The 21,495-nt window shown below is 44.7% G+C and overlaps 1 protein-coding gene across 3 annotated transcripts in view; it reads left to right on the top strand.

The window, feature by feature from the left end:
* Positions 1 to 21,495, top strand: part of dlg2 (discs, large homolog 2 (Drosophila)) — a 1,345,388-nt gene that overhangs the window by 64,240 nt on the left and 1,259,653 nt on the right. The gene's annotated exons all lie outside the window — the stretch shown is intronic.

Here is a 21,495-nt window from a genome sequence, read left to right as displayed (position 1 = left end):
TCAAGAATCTACAATGTCTGTTAGCTTGCTGGTGTCCCAGAAGATGTAACGGCTAATTCTTGTTCCAGTTCCTGTCTCTTTGTTGAATCTTTTAGGATAGTTATGTCAAGCTTCCTTAGTGATTTGAGTGTGTCATAGCACTTTAGATGTTATCTTCAAGGACTTGATGCACCTAACAAGCCGATGGTCAGACCAGCATTCAGCATCTCTAAGGCAGCAGGTAGAATGCACTTCCTTGAGGTTTCTGTCATAAAATAATGTCGTCCAACATGTGCCAATGTTTAGACCTGGGGTGCATTCATGTTGTCAATTTATCAGCTTGTTGGAGGATTTGTGTTTGTAATGGTGAGGTCAAACTCGCTGCACTTGAGAGAAGAAGCTGCCCGTTGGAGTTTATTCTACCGATCCCATGGTGTCCCTGTACCGTCCTCTCATGTATTACAGTCTGTACCAACACAGACATTGAAATAACCCAAGAATGAGTTTGCCCTGCTGCGGTGGTACTCTGATCCTGCTGAGATCGTCGTAGAATGCTTATTTGACCTTGTCTGTGTGTGTCATTGTTGATGCATAGGCGCTGATGAGTGTTGCATACTGGTTTCTAGCAAGACTTATTCAAAGTACCATGAATCAGTTGTTACAAGCAGGTGAGAAAGGTGTCTAGAGGTCCCTCTCTGCCTTCACCTGGTCTGACTGTAACAGGGTTTAATTTTTAACACACTCTGTTTTGAGCTCCCCTTTGGTGAATCCTTATTCTCCGCTTTCCAATTATAAGGCAATTAACAAGCACAGACAGGCTTTCTTAGGTTGAAAGAAGAAAAATGACATTTATTAAAACTTAAACTTAAACTCTAATTCGGTTAACACCTACGGATACACGACGCGCCCACGCTAGCATGCATACATGATACACACATGTAGATAGGGACAGAAAAGAGCAGAAGAAAAAAATAAAGATGTTTGAGGCAATATCTGAAGAGTTGGTATGATTCTTCGAGCTCACTGTAGAGCCCTTGCTTGTAGGTAATTCTTGCTTTTCATTGGGGCCCAGTATTCTTCGTAAACCTTGTTCACTGTAGGAGACTTTCATCTCTTGGGTTCATGTGTTTTCAGTGGATTCCGAAGCTGGTGAGAAAGAAATGGGAGCAGGCAGGAGAGAGATGTTCTCAATCCAGGAGCCAGGGACTTTCTCAGTTCAAATTCTCTGTGGAAAGTTCAATAAAACCTGCAACAGCCAGTTAGTCATGTGACCAGCTCACCTAACCAGTCCTGGCCCTGGTGGATTGTCTGGTCCTAGCAGACCTTGGAATGTCTCCTCTGCACACAATACCTGGTGATCAAAGTTCCATTGTGGGTTAAATTAGAGCAGGGAATAGCCCCTTTGTCCTTTCAAGTAGTGTCTGTTACTATGCAAAAATGTCTTTCCAGCCAGTCTGGCAGCCCTTGCAATAGGCCTTCTCTTCTTAGCAACAATTTGAAGTTTTAATGTCCATGTGACCAATTTAATGTGCCTCATTCTTGGCAGGTGAGTGCCTGCATGATGCAGTCGTTGATACCCTTGGGAAGTGAGTCAAGCTTATGTGCCTATTCAGATCGAATGGCAAAGCTCACACCTGACTGTCGAGGCTGGTCCTTGGATTTGTCAATCCAGTAGAATGTGTAGCTTGCACCTGCTACCACAAGATGAGACTCCTCTGCAAACTTTGTTTTGCGAAGTGAATATAGTACCTGCCCAGCATTCTGGCTACGAGGGCTGTTCTGTGCTCTGGTCACGAAGGCTATTCTGCGCTTTGGGGTGGCCTTAATGCCTAAAAGTGTTCTAAAATTCCATGAGCCAAGTGTCATCTGATAGTTAGTTATCCTTTGCCCACAGTGATTGGCATGTGAAGCTGGGCAGTAGGAGTTTGATTAGGAGAGGCTATTTGAGATGCTGACCGTATGGGACTTTTTGTGGATGAATCGCATCTCAACTCTCCACCATCCCAGTCCTTCCTAATCCTTTGTCCCCCATTATCTGGTAGCAACCCAAATTATTCTGCCCTCATCTGGTGGGCTTGGTAATAGTTGAGGATGGGGTGGGGGGGAGATAATCATGGATGGTCTTGTTAGTCACTTGATTTGTCCAGTGCCAATATTGGCTGGATGTTGCTCTGATCTGTTGGTCGTGTGATTATTTGATTTTGTCTACAACCTGCTGCTTTTGGAGTTTAGCATCTAAGTAGTTTCACAAGGTTAATGCCTCATTCTAACGCATGCTTAATGCTTCACCTAGTACACATCTCTACACTCTCCATTGAATTAATGGTTGAGCTACCAACTTGATTGTCAAGGATAGAGAGATGGATCAGGTATGAGCTTACAGAAAATGGTAGCATACAATTATGCTGCTGTTGACCCACCGTGTCTCATCAATGCCAAGTACTGGGCTGCCTGAGTGCACCTTAGTCTGTCTCTCATAGTGCAACAATGGTGCCCAGTATGTAATGGAGAGTATAATCACTATGAAAACAAAACTATCTTAACAAAAACTGTATGGTTACTCCTACCATTGCTGTGGACAGACATATTTGCTATAGCTAGATTGGTGAGGACAAAGTCAGACAGGCTGTTCCCGTTGGGCCCAGCCTCATGTAGTGAAGAAACTATCTGACAACCATGTCCTTGAGAAATTTTCTAGTGATAGTCAGTTGTGGTAGTACAGAGCACCTCTCGAGATAAAAGGAATCCTGCTCAGAGGTTATTCAGGTCTCTGATCAGGACCCCATTCCAGTCCTTTTCTGCATTATTCAAACTGCTGGTAGTTTTAATATTGGCCAACCTAGACTTGAACAAGAAATTTTTATAGAACTTATAAAAGAAAGGAAGGGTTTTTATTCACATAAGCACCTTTCGCAACCTTAGGAAGTTCCAAAGTGCTTCACAACCATTGACTTACTTTTTGGGCATGTAGTCACTGTTGTAATATAGTGAAATCTCAGAGTAAGTCGACAGATAAGGCTAGAGGTTACAAAAATAATAAAAGGCCAAAACTGAAGGCTCGGTATCTGAATGCATGTAGCATTCAAAACAAAACAGATGAATTAAGAGCACAAATAGAAATAAATAAGTACGATCTGATGGCCATTACACAGACATGGCTGCAGGATGACATAGATTGGGACCTGAATATTGAAGGGTATATGACATTTAGGAAGGACAGGAAACTAGGAAAATATCGAGGGGTAGCTCTGTTAATTAATGATGGTAATAGCGCAACAGTGAGGGATGACCTAAGGTCAGGAGACCAGGATGTAGAAGCAGTTTGGGTAGAGATGAGAAATCATAAAGGCAAGAAGTCACTTGTGGGAGTGGTGTACAGGCCACCTAACATTAACCACACTGTAGGATGGGGTATAAAGGAAGAAATAATGGCAGCTTGTCAGAAAGGTACAGCGATAATTATGGGAGGATTTTAACCTACATATAGACTGGAAAAATCAGATAGGCAGAGGTAGCCTAAATGAGTACATAGAATGTTTTTGGGATAATTTCTTGGAACAATACATTCTGGAGCGAACCAGAGAGCAGGCTATACGAGACCTGTATTATGCAATGCAATAAGATTAATTAATGACCTCATAGTTAAGGCGCCCCTCTGTAGCAGCGATCATAATATGATTGAATTTTACATTCAGATTGAGGGAGAGAAGAGTGGGTCCAAGATTAGTATTTTAAACTTAAATAAGGGCAATTATGAGGGCATGAAAGCTGAGCTAGCTAAAGTGAACTGGCAAATCATGTTAAGGGATAGGTCAACAGAGATGCAGTGGCAGACATTGAAGGGGATATTTCAGAATAGATACATTTCAACGAGAAAGAAAAATTCCAAGGGTGGGACCCGCCATCCCTGGTTAACTAAAACAGTTAAAGATAGTACCAAACTTAAAGAAAAAGCCTATAATTGTGCAAAGATGGGAGGCTGGTCAGAAGATTGGACAGAATATAAAAAACAGCAAAGAGTGACTAAAAGATTGATAAGCTAAAATTAGAGTACGAGAGAAAGCTAGCTAGAAATATAAAGAAAGATATTAAGTTTCTGTAGATATTTTAAAAAGAGAGTTAACAAAATGAGCATTGGTCCTATAGAAAGTGAGTCTGGGGATTAATAATGGATAATAAGGAGATGGCAGATGAATTGAACAGATATTTTGCATCGGTCTTCACTATTGAGGATACAAGTAACATCCCAGTATTAGCTGTAAGTCAGGAAATGGATGGAAGGGAGGAACTCAAGAACATTATAATCACCAGGGAAGTGGTACTGAGCAAATTGTTGGAGCTGCGGGCTGACAAGTCACCGCGTCCTGATAGACTTCATCCTAGGGTGTTAAAAGAAGTGGCTAGCGAGATAGTTGATGCGTTAATTTTAATTTTCCAAAATTCCCTAGTTTCGGGGAAGGTTAGATTGGAAAATATGAATATAACTCCTTTATTCAAAAAGGGAGGGAGACAGAAAGCAGGAAACTACAGGCTAGTTAGCTTAGCATCTGTCTTAGGGAAAATGTTAGAAGCTATTACTGAAGACGTTATAGCAGGGCATTTAGAAAAATTCATGGTAAACAGGCAGAGTCAACATGATTTTGTGAAAGGGAAATCATGTTTAACCAATTTATTGGAGTTCTTTGAGGGAATTACATGTGCTGTGGATAAAGGGGAACCGGTGGATGTATTGCACTTAGATTTCCAGAAGGCATTTGATAAGGTGCCACATCAAAGGTTATTGCAGAAAGTGAAAGCTCATGGTGTAGGGGGTAACATATCGGCATGGATAGAAGATTGGCTAACTAACAGGAAACAGAGAGTAGGCATAAATGTGTCAATTTCTGGTTGGCAAGATGGAACGAGCGGTGTGCCACAGGGATCTGTGCTGGGGCCTCAACTTTTTATAGTTCATATAAATGACTTAAATGAAGAGACTGAAGGTATTGTTGCTAAATTTGCTGATGACACAAACAAGGTAGGAAAGTGACTTGTGAAGAGGACATTAGGACAAAGGGATATAGATAGGTTAAGTGAGTGGGAAAAGACCTGGCAAATGGAGTATAATGTGGGAAAGTGTGAAATTGTCCACTTTGGCAGGAAGAATAAAAAAGAAACATATTATCTAAACGGTGAGAGATTGCAGAGCTCTGAGATGCAGAGGGATCTGGATGTCCTAGTGCATGAATTGCAAAAGGTTAGTGTGCAGGTACAGCACGTAGTTAGAAAATCAGCATTCTGCTAACAGAATGTTATTGTTTATCGCAAGGGAAATTGAATACAAAAGTAGGGAAGTTATGCTTCAGCCACATCTGGAGTACTGTTCTTATTTAAGGAGGGATCTAAGTGCATTGGAGGCACTAGAGAAGGTTTACTAGACCAATACCTGGAATGGGTGGGCTGTCTTATGAGGAAAGATTGGACAGGCTAGGCTTGTATCTGATGGAATTTAGAAGAGTGAGAGGTGACTTGATTGAAACATATAAGATCATGAGAGGTCTTGAAAGGGTGGATGTGGAAATGATGTTTCCCCTTGTGGGAGAACATAGAACTAGGGGTCACTGTTTAAAAGTAAGGGTCGCCCATTTAAGACAGAGATGAGGAATTTTTTTTTCTCTCAGTGGGTTGTATGTCTTTGGAATTCTCTTCCTCAAAAGGTGGTGGAAGCAGAGTTTTGGAATATTTTTAAGGCAGAGGTAGATAGATTCTTGATAAGCAAGGGGGTGGAAGGTTATCGGGGGTAGGTGGAAATGTGGAATAATCAGTTCAGCCATGAACTTATTGAATGGCAGAGCAGGCTCAAAGGGCCGAGTGGCCTATTCCTGCTCCTAATTCGTATGTATGAAATCACAACCCATTTTACACACAACCACAAACAGCAATGCAGAACATGACCAGAAAATCTGCCTTTAAGTTAATCTCTCATCGAACATTAACCAGGACACCTGGCGAATTCCCTGCTCCACTTCTAATAGTGCTAATGGGATCTTTTACATCCACCTTAACACCGCAGATGTGGCCTTGGTTTAATATCTCATCTGGAACAACAATGCAGCACTTCACTGTTTATGTGCTCAAGTCTCTGGAGTTGGGCTCAAACCAACAACCTTGTGACTCAGAAGCAAGATTGCTACCACTGAGCCAAGGCTGATAGCTTATAACAAAAACAAGAAATGCTGGATTCACTCAGCAGGTCTGGCAGCATCTGTGGAAAGAGAAGCAGAGTTAACGTTTCGGGTCAGTGACCCTTCTTCGGAACTGACAAATATTAGAAAAGTCACAGATTATAAACAAGTGAGGTGGGGGTTGGGCAAGAGATAACAAAGGAGAAGGTGCAGATTGGACCAGGCCACATAGCTGACCAAAAGGTCACAGAGCAAAGGCAAACAATATGTTAATGGTGTGTTGAAAGACAAAGCATTAGTACAGATTAGGTGTGAATATACTGAATATAGAACATCAGCAAGTGCAAACCTGAAGAAAAACAACCTGAAAAAAACAGTGGGTAAGCAAACTGAACAAACTAAGATGAAATGAAATAAATGCAAAAAATTTAAAAAGGAATGCAAAAAAAAAAAGGAAGAAAAAATAACTAAAAATGAAAGTAAAGTGGGGCGCTGTCATGCTCTGAAATGATTGAACTCAATGTTCAGTCCGGCAGGCTGTAGTGTGCCTAATCGGTAGATGAGATGCTGTTCCTCGAGCTTGCGTTGATGTTCACTGGAACACTGCAGCAATCCCAGGACAGAGATGTGAGCATGAGAGCAGGGGGGAGTGTTGAAATGGCAAGCAACCGGAAGCTCAGGGTCCTGCTTGCGGACTGAGCGGAGATGTTCCGCAAAGCGGTCACCCAGTCTGCGCTTGGTCTCCCCAATGTAGAGGAGACCACACTGTGAGCAGCGAATACAGTATACTACATTGAAAGAAGTACAAGTAAATCGCTGCTTCACCTGAAAGGAGTGTTTGGGGCCTGGGATAGTGAGGAGAGAGGAGGTAAATGGGCAGGTATTACACCTCCTGCGATTGCAAGGGAAGGTGCCCTGGGACGGGGACGAGGTGGTGGGGGTAATGGAGGAGTGGACCAGGGTGTCGCGGAGGGAACGATCCCTTCGGAATGCTGACAGGGGAAGGGAGGGGAAGATGCGACTGGTAGTGGCATCACGCTGGAGGTGGCGAAAATGGCGGAGGATGATCCTTTGGATATGGAGGCTGGTGGGATGAAAAGTGAGGACAAGGGGAACCCTGTCACGGTTCTGGGAGGGAGGGGAAGGGGTGAGGGTAGAGGTGCGGGGAATAGGTCGGACACGGTTGAGGGCCCTGTCAACCACAGTGGGGGGAAATCCTCGGTTGAGGAAAAAGGAGGTCATATCAGAAGCACTGTCATGGAAGGTAGCATCATCAGAGCAGATGCGTCGGAGACGGAGAAACTGGGAGAATGGAATGGAGTCCTTACAGGAGGTAGGGTGTGAAGAAGTGTAGTCGAGGTAGCTGTGGGAGTCAGTGGGCTTATAATGGATATTGGTAGACAACCTATCCCCAGAGATGGAGACAGAGAAGTCGAGGAAGGGAAGGGAAGTGTCAGAGATGGACCATGTAAAGGTGAGAGAAGGGTGGAAATTGGAAGCAAAGTTGATAAAGTTTTCTAGTTCGGGGCGGGAGCAGGAAACGGCACCGATACAGTCATCAATGTACCGGAAAAAGAGTTGGGGGAGGGGGCCTGAGTAGGACTGGAACAAAGAATGCTCGACATATCCCACAAAAAGACAGGCATAACTAGGACCCATGCGGGTACCCATAGCGACACCTTTTACTTGAAGGAAGTGCGTGGAGTTGAAGGAAAAGTTGTTCAATGTGAGAACAAGTTCAGCCAGGCGGAGGAGGGTGGTGGCGGATGGGGACTGGTTGGGCCTCTGTTCCAGGAAGAAGCGGAGAGCCCTCAAACCATCCTGGTGGGGGATGGAGGTGTAGAGCGATTGGACGTCCATAGTGAAGAGGAGGCGGTTGGGACCAGGAAACTGGAAATTGTCAAAATGACGTAGGGCGTCAGAAGAGTCACGGATGTAGGTGGGAAGAGACTGCACCAGCGGAGAAAAGATAGAGTCTAGATAGGAAGAAATAAGTTCAGTTGGGCAGGAGCAGGCTGACACAATGGGTCTGCCGGGACAGTCCCGTTTGTGGATTTTGGGAAGGAGATAGAAGCGGGCTGTCCGGGGTTGCGGGACTATGAGGTTGGAAGCTGTAGAGGGAAGATCTCCAGAGGAGATGAGGTCAGTGACAGTCCTTTGGACGGTGGCTTGATGTTCGGTGGTGGGGTCATGGTCCAGAGGGAGGTAGGAAGAGGTGTCTGTGAGTTGGCGTTGAGCTTCTGCAAGGTAGAGGTCGGTACGCCATACAACAACAGCACCACCCTTGTCTGCAGGTTTGATGACCATGTCGGGGTTAGACCTGAGAGAACGGAGTGCCTCAAGTTCAGAGGGGGACAGGTTAGAGTGAGTGAGGGGGGCAGAGAAATTGAGACGACCAATGTCTCGCCGACAGTTTTCAATGAAGAGATCAAGAGCGGGTAAGAGGCCAGGGTGAGGGGTCCAGGTAGAGGGAGAATGCTGGAGGCGGGTGAATGGGTCTGCTGGTCGGGGGGAGGACTCCTGGTCAAAGAAGTGAGCCCGGAGGCGGAGGCGACGGAAGAAGAGCTCAACGTCATGCCGAGCACGAAATTCATTGAGGTGGGGGCGTAAGGGGATAAAACTGAGACCTTTGCTGAGTACAGAACGCTCAGCAGCAGAGAGGGGGAGGTCAGAGGGTATAGTGAATACACGGCAAGGGGTCAGATCAGAAGGGGTGGGGTCAGAGGGAAGTGAAGCGGAAGGAGGATCTGGAGGGGCATTAGTCCCCATCAGCTGCTGGAGCTTGCGTTCCTTAACACCTGAAAGGAAGAAAAAAAGTTTTTTGTTAATGCGTCGGATGAGACGTAAGATGAGATGAAACTGCGGAGTAGAACAGATTTGAGATAAGGTGAGACGGTGCTGCTGGAGAGAGAGGTCCAGTGTGTGCATATGGCGGCGCATAGCACTGAGTGTAGATCTCAGGATGCGGCAAGAGTAGCAGTCCGAGGAACGTTGTATTTCTCGGAGATACCTGTGATCCTGGGTGGTTTCAAAGCATGATGGGTGAAACTGCAGTTGGAATCCACGTGGAATCAGTCGGAGCCGGAGACAGTCACTGAGGAAGGAGATGTGGCTGTGAAAACGAGTTTTGGTAGATACCTTATCAAACACCAGGAGGGAAATAGAAAGCAATGAAGGTGAACAAGGTAAAACTAATCTACCGATTAGGCACACTACAGCCTGCCGGACTGAACATTGAGTTCAATCATTTCAGAGCATGACAGCGCCCCACTTTACTTTCATTTTTAGTTATTTTTTCTTCCTTTTTTTTTTTGCATTCCTTTTTAAATTTTTTGCATTTATTTCATTTCATCTTAGTTTGTTCAGTTTGCTTACCCACTGTTTTTTTCAGGTTGTTTTTCTTCAGGTTTGCACTTGCTGATGTTCTATATTCAGTATATTCACACCTAATCTGTACTAATGCTTTGTCTTTCAACACACCATTAACATATTGTTTGCCTTTGCTCTGTGACCTTTTGGTCAGCTATGTGGCCTGGTCCAATCTGCACCTTCTCCTTTGTTATCTCTTGCCCAACCCCCACCTCACTTGTTTATAATCTGTGACTTTTCTAATATTTGTCAGTTCCGAAGAAGGGTCACTGACCCGAAACGTTAACTCTGCTTCTCTTTCCACAGATGCTGCCAGACCTGCTGAGTGAATCCAGCATTTCTTGTTTTTGTTTCAGATTTCCAGCATCCGCAGTATTTTGCTTTTATTTTAGTGTTTAATTCACTGCCACTTCTCTTCCAGGAATGCCTACCTTGAAGAAGTTCTGCTCTTCTCTCCGACGGGATTTTCGTTTGTCTCTTTTACCTTGTTCACCTTCATTGCTTTCTATTTCCCTCCTGGTGTTTGATAAGGTATCTACCAAAACTCGTTTTCACAGCCACATCTCCTTCCTCAGTGACTGTCTCCGGCTCCGACTGATTCCACGTGGATTCCAACTGCAGTTTCACCCATCATGCTTTGAAACCACCCAGGATCACAGGTATCTCCGAGAAATACAACGTTCCTCGGACTGCTACTCTTGCCGCATCCTGAGATCTACACTCAGTGCTATGCGCCGCCATATGCACACACTGGACCTCTCTCTCCAGCAGCACCGTCTCACCTTATCTCAAATCTGTTCTACTCCGCAGTTTCATCTCATCTTACGTCTCATCCGACGCATTAACAAAAAACTTTTTTTCTTCCTTTCAGGTGTTAAGGAACGCAAGCTCCAGCAGCTGATGGGGACTAATGCCCCTCCAGATCCTCCTTCCGCTTCACTTCCCTCTGACCCCACCCCTTCTGATCTGACCCCTTGCCGTGTATTCACTATACCCTCTGACCTCCCCCTCTCTGCTGCTGAGCGTTCTGTACTCAGCAAAGGTCTCAGTTTTATCCCCTTACGCCCCCACCTCAATGAATTTCGTGCTCGGCATGACGTTGAGCTCTTCTTCCGTCGCCTCCGCCTCCGGGCTCACTTCTTTGACCAGGAGTCCTCCCCCCGACCAGCAGACCCATTCACCCGCCTCCAGCATTCTCCCTCTACCTGGACCCCTCACCCTGGCCTCTTACCCGCTCTTGATCTCTTCATTGAAAACTGTCGGCGAGACATTGGTCGTCTCAATTTCTCTGCCCCCCTCACTCACTCTAACCTGTCCCCCTCTGAACTTGAGGCACTCCGTTCTCTCAGGTCTAACCCCGACATGGTCATCAAACCTGCAGACAAGGGTGGTGCTGTTGTTGTATGGCGTACCGACCTCTACCTTGCAGAAGCTCAACGCCAACTCACAGACACCTCTTCCTACCTCCCTCTGGACCATGACCCCACCACCGAACATCAAGCCACCGTCCAAAGGACTGTCACTGACCTCATCTCCTCTGGAGATCTTCCCTCTACAGCTTCCAACCTCATAGTCCCGCAACCCCGGACAGCCCGCTTCTATCTCCTTCCCAAAATCCACAAACGGGACTGTCCCGGCAGACCCATTGTGTCAGCCTGCTCCTGCCCAACTGAACTTATTTCTTCCTATCTAGACTCTATCTTTTCTCCGCTGGTGCAGTCTCTTCCCACCTACATCCGTGACTCTTCTGACGCCCTACGTCATTTTGACAATTTCCAGTTTCCTGGTCCCAACCGCCTCCTCTTCACTATGGACGTCCAATCGCTCTACACCTCCATCCCCCACCAGGATGGTTTGAGGGCTCTCCGCTTCTTCCTGGAACAGAGGCCCAACCAGTCCCCATCCGCCACCACCCTCCTCCGCCTGGCTGAACTTGTTCTCACATTGAACAACTTTTCCTTCAACTCCACGCACTTCCTTCAAGTAAAAGGTGTCGCTATGGGTACCCGCATGGGTCCTAGTTATGCCTGTCTTTTTGTGGGATATGTCGAGCATTCTTTGTTCCAGTCCTACTCAGGCCCCCTCCCCCAACTCTTTTTCCGGTACATTGATGACTGTATCGGTGCCGTTTCCTGCTCCCGCCCCGAACTAGAAAACTTTATCAACTTTGCTTCCAATTTCCACCCTTCTCTCACCTTTACATGGTCCATCTCTGACACTTCCCTTCCCTTCCTCGACTTCTCTGTCTCCATCTCTGGGGATAGGTTGTCTACCAATATCCATTATAAGCCCACTGACTCCCACAGCTACCTCGACTACACTTCTTCACACCCTACCTCCTGTAAGGACTCCATTCCATTCTCCCAGTTTCTCCGTCTCCGACGCATCTGCTCTGATGATGCTACCTTCCATGACAGTGCTTCTGATATGACCTCCTTTTTCCTCAACCGAGGATTTCCCCCCACTGTGGTTGACAGGGCCCTCAACCGTGTCCGACCTATTCCCCGCACCTCTACCCTCACCCCTTCCCCTCCCTCCCAGAACCGTGACAGGGTTCCCCTTGTCCTCACTTTTCATCCCACCAGCCTCCATATCCAAAGGATCATCCTCCGCCATTTTCGCCACCTCCAGCGTGATGCCACTACCAGTCGCATCTTCCCCTCCCTTCCCCTGTCAGCATTCCGAAGGGATCGTTCCCTCCGCGACACCCTGGTCCACTCCTCCATTACCCCCACCACCTCGTCCCCGTCCCAGGGCACCTTCCCTTGCAATCGCAGGAGGTGTAATACCTGCCCATTTACCTCCTCTCTCCTCACTATCCCAGGCCCCAAACACTCCTTTCAGGTGAAGCAGCGATTTACTTGTACTTCTTTCAATGTAGTATACTGTATTCGCTGCTCACAGTGTGGTCTCCTCTACATTGGGGAGACCAAGCGCAGACTGGGTGACCGCTTTGCGGAACATCTCCGCTCAGTCCGCAAGCAGGACCCTGAGCTTCCGGTTGCTTGCCATTTCAACACTCCCCCCTGCTCTCATGCTCACATCTCTGTCCTGGGATTGCTGCAGTGTTCCAGTGAACATCAACGCAAGCTCGAGGAACAGCATCTCATCTACCGATTAGGCACACTACAGCCTGCCGGACTGAACATTGAGTTCAATCATTTCAGAGCATGACAGCGCCCCACTTTACTTTCATTTTTAGTTATTTTTTCTTCCTTTTTTTTTTGCATTCCTTTTTAAATTTTTTGCATTTATTTCATTTCATCTTAGTTTGTTCAGTTTGCTTACCCACTGTTTTTTTCAGGTTGTTTTTCTTCAGGTTTGCACTTGCTGATGTTCTATATTCAGTATATTCACACCTAATCTGTACTAATGCTTTGTCTTTCAACACACCATTAACATATTGTTTGCCTTTGCTCTGTGACCTTTTGGTCAGCTATGTGGCCTGGTCCAATCTGCACCTTCTCCTTTGTTATCTCTTGCCCAACCCCCACCTCACTTGTTTATAATCTGTGACTTTTCTAATATTTGTCAGTTCCGAAGAAGGGTCACTGACCCGAAACGTTAACTCTGCTTCTCTTTCCACAGATGCTGCCAGACCTGCTGAGTGAATCCAGCATTTCTTGTTTTTGTTTCAGATTTCCAGCATCCGCAGTATTTTGCTTTTATTTCTGATAGCTTATAAAGTAGGTTAAATTTTGTGTAGGTTTGTATTTGGCCTTATTATACCAGTGACGCTTTCAATAATTGCAATTTCATACAATTATTGGTGCAGAGTATGAATTACCTTCTTTCTTTGGCTGAAATTGAAACAAGCCAGCCACAAATTTGTTCATGTGCAACATAAGTTTTTTTTTACTCATTGAAAGTTTTCCCAGGGTTATCCTGGAAGTGGTAATTTTAACTCAGGAGATAATGTTTATACTAATTAATGTTATATAGTGAGTGGGTGAGGCTGGCTGATGTGCTATGAGAGACAGACTAAGGGGAAATCTACTTACGAGGGACAAACATTGTAAGGGAAGTAAGCCTAACTAAATGTCTAGTTTGAATAAAACAAGGCAAATTTCTCTGATTTCTTCCATGAACCAAAAAAGTAACTACTGGAATTTACACCATCTCAACATTTCTGGATGTAGACTTAGAAAAATGTTTTCATGGATGGAAACAAAACATCACTATTCCTTGTTAGCTTTATGGCAACACTACCTGAAATATGCCTTCCAGAAAGCATTCCTCTCCATATATATTATGGAGTGTAGTCAGCTGGTCCACAAGCTCAATGTTCCCCTGCTTAAGCAACACAACATTCATAACTCATTTAAAAGCAAAATACTGCGGATGCTGGAAATCTGAAATAAAAACAAGAAATGCTGGAACCACTCAGCAGGTCTGGCAGCATCTGTGAAAAGAGAAGCAGAGTTAACGTTTCGGGTCAGTGACGTTCCAGCATTTCTTGTTTTTAATTCATAACTCATTTATGTGTACTACTTTTGCATACCATGCTGTTCCAGGACATGCAGCATCATGATTACCACATGCCTTACTGGCCTAGCTTGAGACTCCATGATTGCTCTTGTCCTAACTGGTGATCTATCTAGAATTAATTAATTGGAATTTATTCACAGCTATCTGCATGGTCTTGCAGAATCAGACCCCCACCCTATCAGCAATGCACAGCTGTGTAAGCCAAAATATCTCTCTTGCTGTCTCATTCTGCTGGCTCCTTAACAGTACACTTATATCATAGTATGATCAGACAGTGTCAACATGATTTTACAAAAGGGAAATGGTGTTCGACAAATTTATTTAGTTTTTGAGGATATAGGGTAGATAAAAAGAAGCTGGCAGATGTTGTATTTCCAAAAGGTATTTGATAAGGTGCCACACAAAATTTTAATATCCAAAGTGAGGGGTTATGGAGTTGGTGTTAATATATTAGCGTGGATGGAGGATTAGTTAAGAGACAGGAAGCCGAGAGTAGGGATACACAGGGCATTCTCAAGTTGGCAGCCTGTAAATAGTGACATGCTGCAAGGATCAGTGCTGGGGCCTCAGCTATTTATAATCTATATTAATGACTTGGACAAAGAGACGGAGAATAATTCATCCAAGTTTGCTGATGGTGCAAAGCTAGGTGAGAGTGTTAGCTGTGAGGAGGCCACAAAGAGGCTGCAAAGAGATATAGACAGGTTAAGTGGGCAACAAGGTGGCAGATGGAGTAAAATGTGGGGAAGTGTGAAGTTATTCACTTTGGTAGTAAGAACAGAAAAACAGAATTTTTTAAAAGGCATGCGACTTCTAAATGTTGTTCAGAGAGACTTGGGTGTAATCGTACAAAAAATACAAAGTTAGCATGCAGGTACAGCAAGCTATTAGGAAGGCAAATTACATGTTGGCCTTTATTGCAAGGGGACTGGAGTACAAGAATAAGGAACTCTTGCTACAATTGTACAGGGCTTTGGTGAGGCCACACCTGGAGTACTGTGTGCAGGTTTGGTCTCCATATTTAAGAAAGGATATACTTGCCATGGAGGCAGTACAGTGAAGCTTCACTAGATTGGTTCCTGGGATGAAAATGTTGTCGTATGATAGGCTGAGTAAATGGGGCCTATACTCTCTGGAATAAAAACAAGAAATGCTGGAAATACTCAGCAGGTCTGGCAGCATCTGTGAAGAGTGAAGCAGAGTTAACGTTTCAGGTCAGTGGCCCTTCTTCAGAACTAGCAGATATTAGAAATGTGAAAGGTTTTAAGCAAATAAAGTGGGGGTGGGGGCAAAGGAGAAGGTGTAGATAGGACAAGGTCACAGAGAATAACTGACCAGAAGGTCAAGGAGCAAAGGCAAGCAATATGGTAATGGTATGTTGAAAGACAAAACATTAGTACAGATAGGGCGTTAATGGACTGAAAATTGAATAGCTACAAGCACAAACATGAAAAAAAAGTGGGTAGGCAAACTGAACAAACATAAAATAAAATAAACACAAACATATATAAAAAAAGAAAAAAGAAAAAATAACTAAAAATAAAAGTAAAATGGGGGGCCCGTCATGCTCTGAAATTATTAAACTCAATGTTCAGTCTGGCAGGCTGTAGTGTGCCTAATTAATAAATGAGATGCTGTTCATCGAGCTTGCGTTGATGTTCACTGGAATACTGCAGCAAGCCCAGGATGGAGATGTGAGCATGAGAGCAGGGGGGGTTGTTGAAATGGCAAGCAACCGGAAGCTCGGGGTCATGCTATCAGACTGAGCGGAGGTGTTCCGCAAAGCAGTCACCCAGTCTGCGTTTGGTCTCCCCAATGTAGAGGAGACCACATTGTGAGCAGCGAATATAGTATACTACATTGAAAGAAGTACAAGTAAATCGCTGCTTCACCTGAAAGTGTTTAGGGCCTGGGATAGTGAGGAGAGAGGAGGTAAATGGGCAGGTATTACACCTCCTGCGATTGCAGGGGAAGGTGCCGTGGGAAGGGGACAAGGTGGTGGGGGTAATGGAGGAGTGGACCAGGGTGTCGCGGAGGGAACGATCCCTTCGGAATGCTGACAGGTGAAGGGAGGGGAAGATGCGTTTGGTAGTGGCATCACCCTGGAGGTGGTGGAAATGGCGGACGATGATCCTTTGGATATGGAGGCTGATGGGGTGGAAAGTGAGGACAAGGGGAACCCTGTCGTGGTTCTGGGAGGGAGGGGAAGGGGTGAGGGTAGAGGTGTGGGAAATGGGCCGGACATGGTTGAGGGCCCTGTCAACAGAGGGGGGGAATCCTCAGTTGAGGAAAAAGGAAGACATATCAGAAGCGCTGTCATGGACGATAACATCATCAGAGCAGATACGTCGAGACGGAGAAACTGGGAGAATGGAATGGAGTCCTTACAGGAGGCAGGGTGTGAAGAAGTGTAGTCGAGGTAGCTGTGGGAGTCGGTGGGCTTATAATGAATATTAGTAGACAGCCTATCTCCAGAGATGGAGACAGAGAATTCGAGGAAAGGAAGGGAAGTGTCGGAGATGGACCATTTAAAGTGAGAGAAGGGTGGAAATTAGAAGCAAAGTTGATAAAGTTATCCAGTTCGGGGCGGGAGCAGGAAATGGCACCGATACAGTCATCAATGTACTGGAAAAAGAGTTGGGGGCAGGGGCCTGAGTAGGACTGGAACAAGGAATGTTTGACATATCCCACAAAAAGACAGGCATAACTAGGACCCATGTGGGTACCCATAGCAACACCTTTTACTTGAAGGAAGTGAATGGAGTTGAAGGAGAAGTTGTTCAATGTGAGAACAAGTTCAGCCAGGTGGAGGAGGGTGGCGGTGGATGGGGGCTGGTTGGGCGGAGAAGCGGAGAGCCCTCAAACCGTCCTGGTGGGGGATGGAGGTGTAGAGAGATTGGACATCCATAGCGAAGAGGAGGCAGTTGGGGTTAGGAAACTGGAAATGGTCAAAATTATGTAGGGCATCAGAAGAGTCACGGATGTAGGTGGGAAGAGACTGGACCAGCAGAGAAAAGATAGTCAAGATAGGAAGAAATCAGTTCAGTGGGGCAGGAGCAGGCTGACACAATGAGTCTGCTGGGACAGTTCTGTTTGTGGATTTTGGGAAGAAGGTAGAAGCGGGCTGTCCGGGGTTGCGGGTATATGAGGTTGGAAGCTGTAGAGGGAAGATCTCCAGAGGAGATGAGGTCAGTGACAGTCCTGGGGGCAGTCGCTTAATGTTCAGTGATGGGGTCATGGTCCAGGGAGAGGTAGGCAGAAGTGTCTGAGAGTTGGCGCTGAACCTCTGTATGCCATACAACAACAGCACCACCCTTGTCTGCAGGTTTGATGACAGTGTCGGGGTTAGACCTGAGAGAACGGAGTGCCTCAAGTTCAGAGGGAGACAGATTAGATTGAGTGAGGGGGGCAGAGATATTGAGATGACCAATGTCTCGCTGACCGTTTTCAATGAAAAGATCAAGAGCGGGTAAGAGGCCAGGGGGAGGGGTCCAGGTAGAGGGAGGATGCTGGAGGCGGTTGAATGGGTCTGCTGCTTGTGGGGAGGACTCCTGGTCAAACTTTCTGGAGTTTAGAAGAATGAGAGGTGATTTTATTGAAACATACAAGACTCTGAAGGGGCTTGACAGGGCAGACACTGAGAGGTTATTTCCCCTAGCTGGGGGAAGCTGGAACTCAGGCACAGCCTCATTTTGCACTCTGATGAGAAATTTCTTCACTCAGGGTTGTGAATTTTTGGAATTCTCTACCGCAGAATGTTGTGTTGTTGTATCTGCTGCTAACTTTGTGTTCCTTGTACGAGCAAATCCAAGTCTTTCTGAACGTCAACATTTACAAGTTCTTTTTTAAAAAAAAAATTCAGCTCTTCTATTCTTACGCCCAAAGTGAATAACCTCACTTCTCCACATTATACTCCATCTGCCATCTTGTTGCCCACTCCCTTTACCTGTTTATATCTCTGCAGCCTCTTTGTGTCCTCGTCACAGCTTGCAGTTCCACCTACCTTTGTATCATCAGCAAACTTAGATACATTATTCTCTATATTTTAGTGACTTAGATGAAGAGAGATTGTAAATAGCTGGTGTCCCAGCACTGGTTCTCCACTAGTCACAGCCTGCCAACTTGCAAATGCCCCATTTATGCCTACTCTGCTTCATGTCGATTAACCAATCTTCTATCCATGCTAATATATCACCCCCAACTCTATGAGCCCTTATCTTGCGTATTAACCTTTTATGTGGCACCTTATCACATGCTTTTTGAAAATCCAAGTATACCATATCTACTGATTCCCCTTTATCCACCCGACTAGTTACATCCTCAAAAAACGCCAATCAATTTTTCAAATATGATTTTGTTGACTTTGCCTGATCATACTATGACTTTCTAAGTGCCTTGTTAAGGTTTCATAATAGATTCCAGCACTTACCCGACGACTAATGTCAAGTTAATTGGCTTCTAGTTTCCTGTTTTCTTTCTTGCTCCTTTCTTGAATTATGGTGTTACATTTGCTAACTTCTAATCTGCTGGACCATTCCAGAATCTAGGGAATTTTGGAAAATCATAGCCAGCGCATCACTATCTCTGCAGCTATCTCTTTTAGAACCCTAGGATGTAGGTCATCAGGTCTGGGGATATTTCGGATTTTAGTCCCTCAAGCTTCCTTAATACTTTTTCTGCTGATATTACCTTAATTTTCTCACTCTCTTTAGCACCTTGGTTACCCTCTATTTCTGATATGCAACTTGTTTCTTCTATTATGGAGACAGGCACAATATTTGTTCAATGTCTCTTCCATTTCCTCATTTTGCATAATAATTTTTCCTGTCTCTTCTAAGGAACCAAAAGTTACTTTAGCTACTCTCTTTTTTTCATATACTTGTAAAAGCTCTTGTAATCTGTTTTAATATTCCAAGCTAGTTTACTTTCGTATTTTATTTTTTCACTTTTTATCAACTTTTTGGTGGCCCTTTGCTGGTTTCTAAAACGCTCCTAATCCTCAGGTTTACTACTATTCTTTGCAACATTATAAACCTCTTCTTTTAATCTAATACTATTCTTAATTTCCTGAGTAAGCTATGGATGTATCTTGCTATGTTTAATTTTTCAATGGAATATATTGTTGTTGAACATTTTGAATTGTTTCTTTAAGTATTTCCCACTTTTTTGTTACTGCCGTAACTTTTAGTCTACTTATCCAATCAACCACAGCCAGCTCTCTTCTCATACCTATGTAATTGGCTTTGTTTAAGTTTAGGTTTCTTGTTTGTAATTGGAGTATCTCACTTTCAAGCGTATCATGGAATTCAGTTGTATTATGATCACTATTTCCCAGCAGATCTTTTACTATGAGATTACTAACTAACCCAGTCACATTACACAATACTAGATCTAACATAGCTTTATCCCTTGTTGGTTCCAGTGGAAACTGTCATAACATTGCATAAACTCATCATCTAGACCACCCTTACCAATTTGATTGGTCCAGTCGATACAAGATTAAAGTCTCCCACAATTATTACATTGCCTTTGTTACAAGCACCAATAATTTCTTGTTTGTTGCTCTGTCCATTAGTTTATCTGCTGTTAGTGGGCCTATAAACTACGCCCACCAGTGTTGTCTGACTCTTGCTATTCCTGATCACCACCCATACTGTTCTACTGCATGATCTTTTGAGCCAAGGTACTTTCTCACTAATGCCCTTATGTCATCTTTTACTGTCAGGGCTACGCCTCCTCCTTGGCCATTCTTTCTGCCTTGTCAGAATATTGTGTACCCTGGAATATTTATTTCCCAACCTTGGTCACCTTGTAACCATGTCTTTGTAATGGCGATTAGATCTAAACAATTTATTTCTATTTATACCACTAGTTCATCTACCTTTATAGCGGATGCGTCATGCATTCAAATAAAGAAACCTTTCATTTCATTTTTTTTACTGTTGTTCCCTGGAAAGACCTTACTCGCTGTTGTACAATTACTGTTAAACACTCTGTCCCTTCCTGTCTCACTCTGCTTGTCTTTACCCACATTGCTAGACTGTGTTTTATTGCCTTGACTTTTCTCTTTGGATTTTAAATCTCCCTTCATCCGAACCCACCCTTCCAACTGTTCGTTTGAAGCCCTATCACAGCCCTAGTTATACGATTCGCCAGGATGCTGGTCCCAGCCTGATTTAAACGGAGTACATCCCAATGGAACGGCTCTCTTTCCTGAGTACTGGTGCAAGTGCGCTATGAATCAAAACCCCTTTTTCCCACACCACTCTTTGAGCCACTCACTCAATTCTCTAACCTGCTTGAGCCTGTGCCGATTGGCACATGGCTCAGGTAACAATCCTTTGATCTGCTTTTTAATTTGGACTCTAACTCCTCAAAACCCACTCATTTCTGGTTCTACCTATGTCGACGATTCCTATGTGGACCACAACAGGTGATATAGGTCCAAGTCAGGATGGTTGTGGCTTGCATGTGATGGTGTTCCCATGGGTCTTCTGTCCTTGACCTTCCAGATGGTAGAGGTCACAGTTTTGGAAGATACAATCGAATGAGCCTTGACGAGTTGCTGTAGTGCATCTTGTATATGCTACACACTGCTGCCACTGTGTGTCGCTGGTGAAGGAGTGAATGTTTCAGGTGGTGGATGGGGTGCCAATCAAGTGAGTTACTTTGTCTTGGATGATGTTGAACTTCGAGTGTTGTTGGAGCTACACTTATCCAGATAAGTAGAGAGTGCTCCATCACACTCCTGACTTGTGCTTTGTAGATGTTGGACAGGCTTTGGGGAGTCAGGAGATGAGTTGCTTGCTGCAGAATTCCCAGCCTCTGACCTGAATGAGAGGTGATTTTATTGAAACATATAAGACCCTGAGGGGACTTGACAGGATGGACGCCGAAAGGATGTTTCCCCTTATGGGAGAGACTAGAACTAGGGGACACAGTTTAAAAATTAAGGGTATCCCATTTAAGACAGAGATGAGCAGAAATTTTTCCTGCGGGTTGTTAGTCTGTGGAATTTTCTTGCCCAGAGAGCAGCGGAGGCAGGGTCCTTGAATATTTTTTAAGGCTGAGTTAGATGGATTCTTGACTGACAAGGGAATCAAAGGTTATAGCAGGTAGACAGAAAAGTAGAGCTGAGGCCACAATCAGATCAGCCAATGGCCTACTCCTGCTTCTAATTTGTATGTTTGTATGCTCGTGTAGCCGCAGTATTGATATGGTTGGTCCAGTTTAGCTTCTGGTCAATGGTAGCCCCCAGGATGTTGATTGTGAGGGAATTCAGTGATGGTAATACCATTGAATGTTATGGGGAGATGGTTAGATTCTCTCTCTTTTGTTGGAAATGGCCATTGCCTGGCACTTGTGTGGCATGAATGTTACTTGCCACTTATCAGATCAAGCTTGAATGCTGTCCAGATCTTGCTGCATGTGGGCATGGACTGCTTCAGTATCTAAGGAGTTGCAAATTGTACTGAATGCTGTGAAATTGTCAGTG

The sequence above is a fragment of the Heterodontus francisci genome, chromosome 6, assembly GCF_036365525.1.
Source record: "Heterodontus francisci isolate sHetFra1 chromosome 6, sHetFra1.hap1, whole genome shotgun sequence".
NCBI lineage: Eukaryota > Metazoa > Chordata > Chondrichthyes > Heterodontiformes > Heterodontidae > Heterodontus > Heterodontus francisci.
This window is presented reverse-complemented; position numbering and strand designations above follow the sequence as displayed.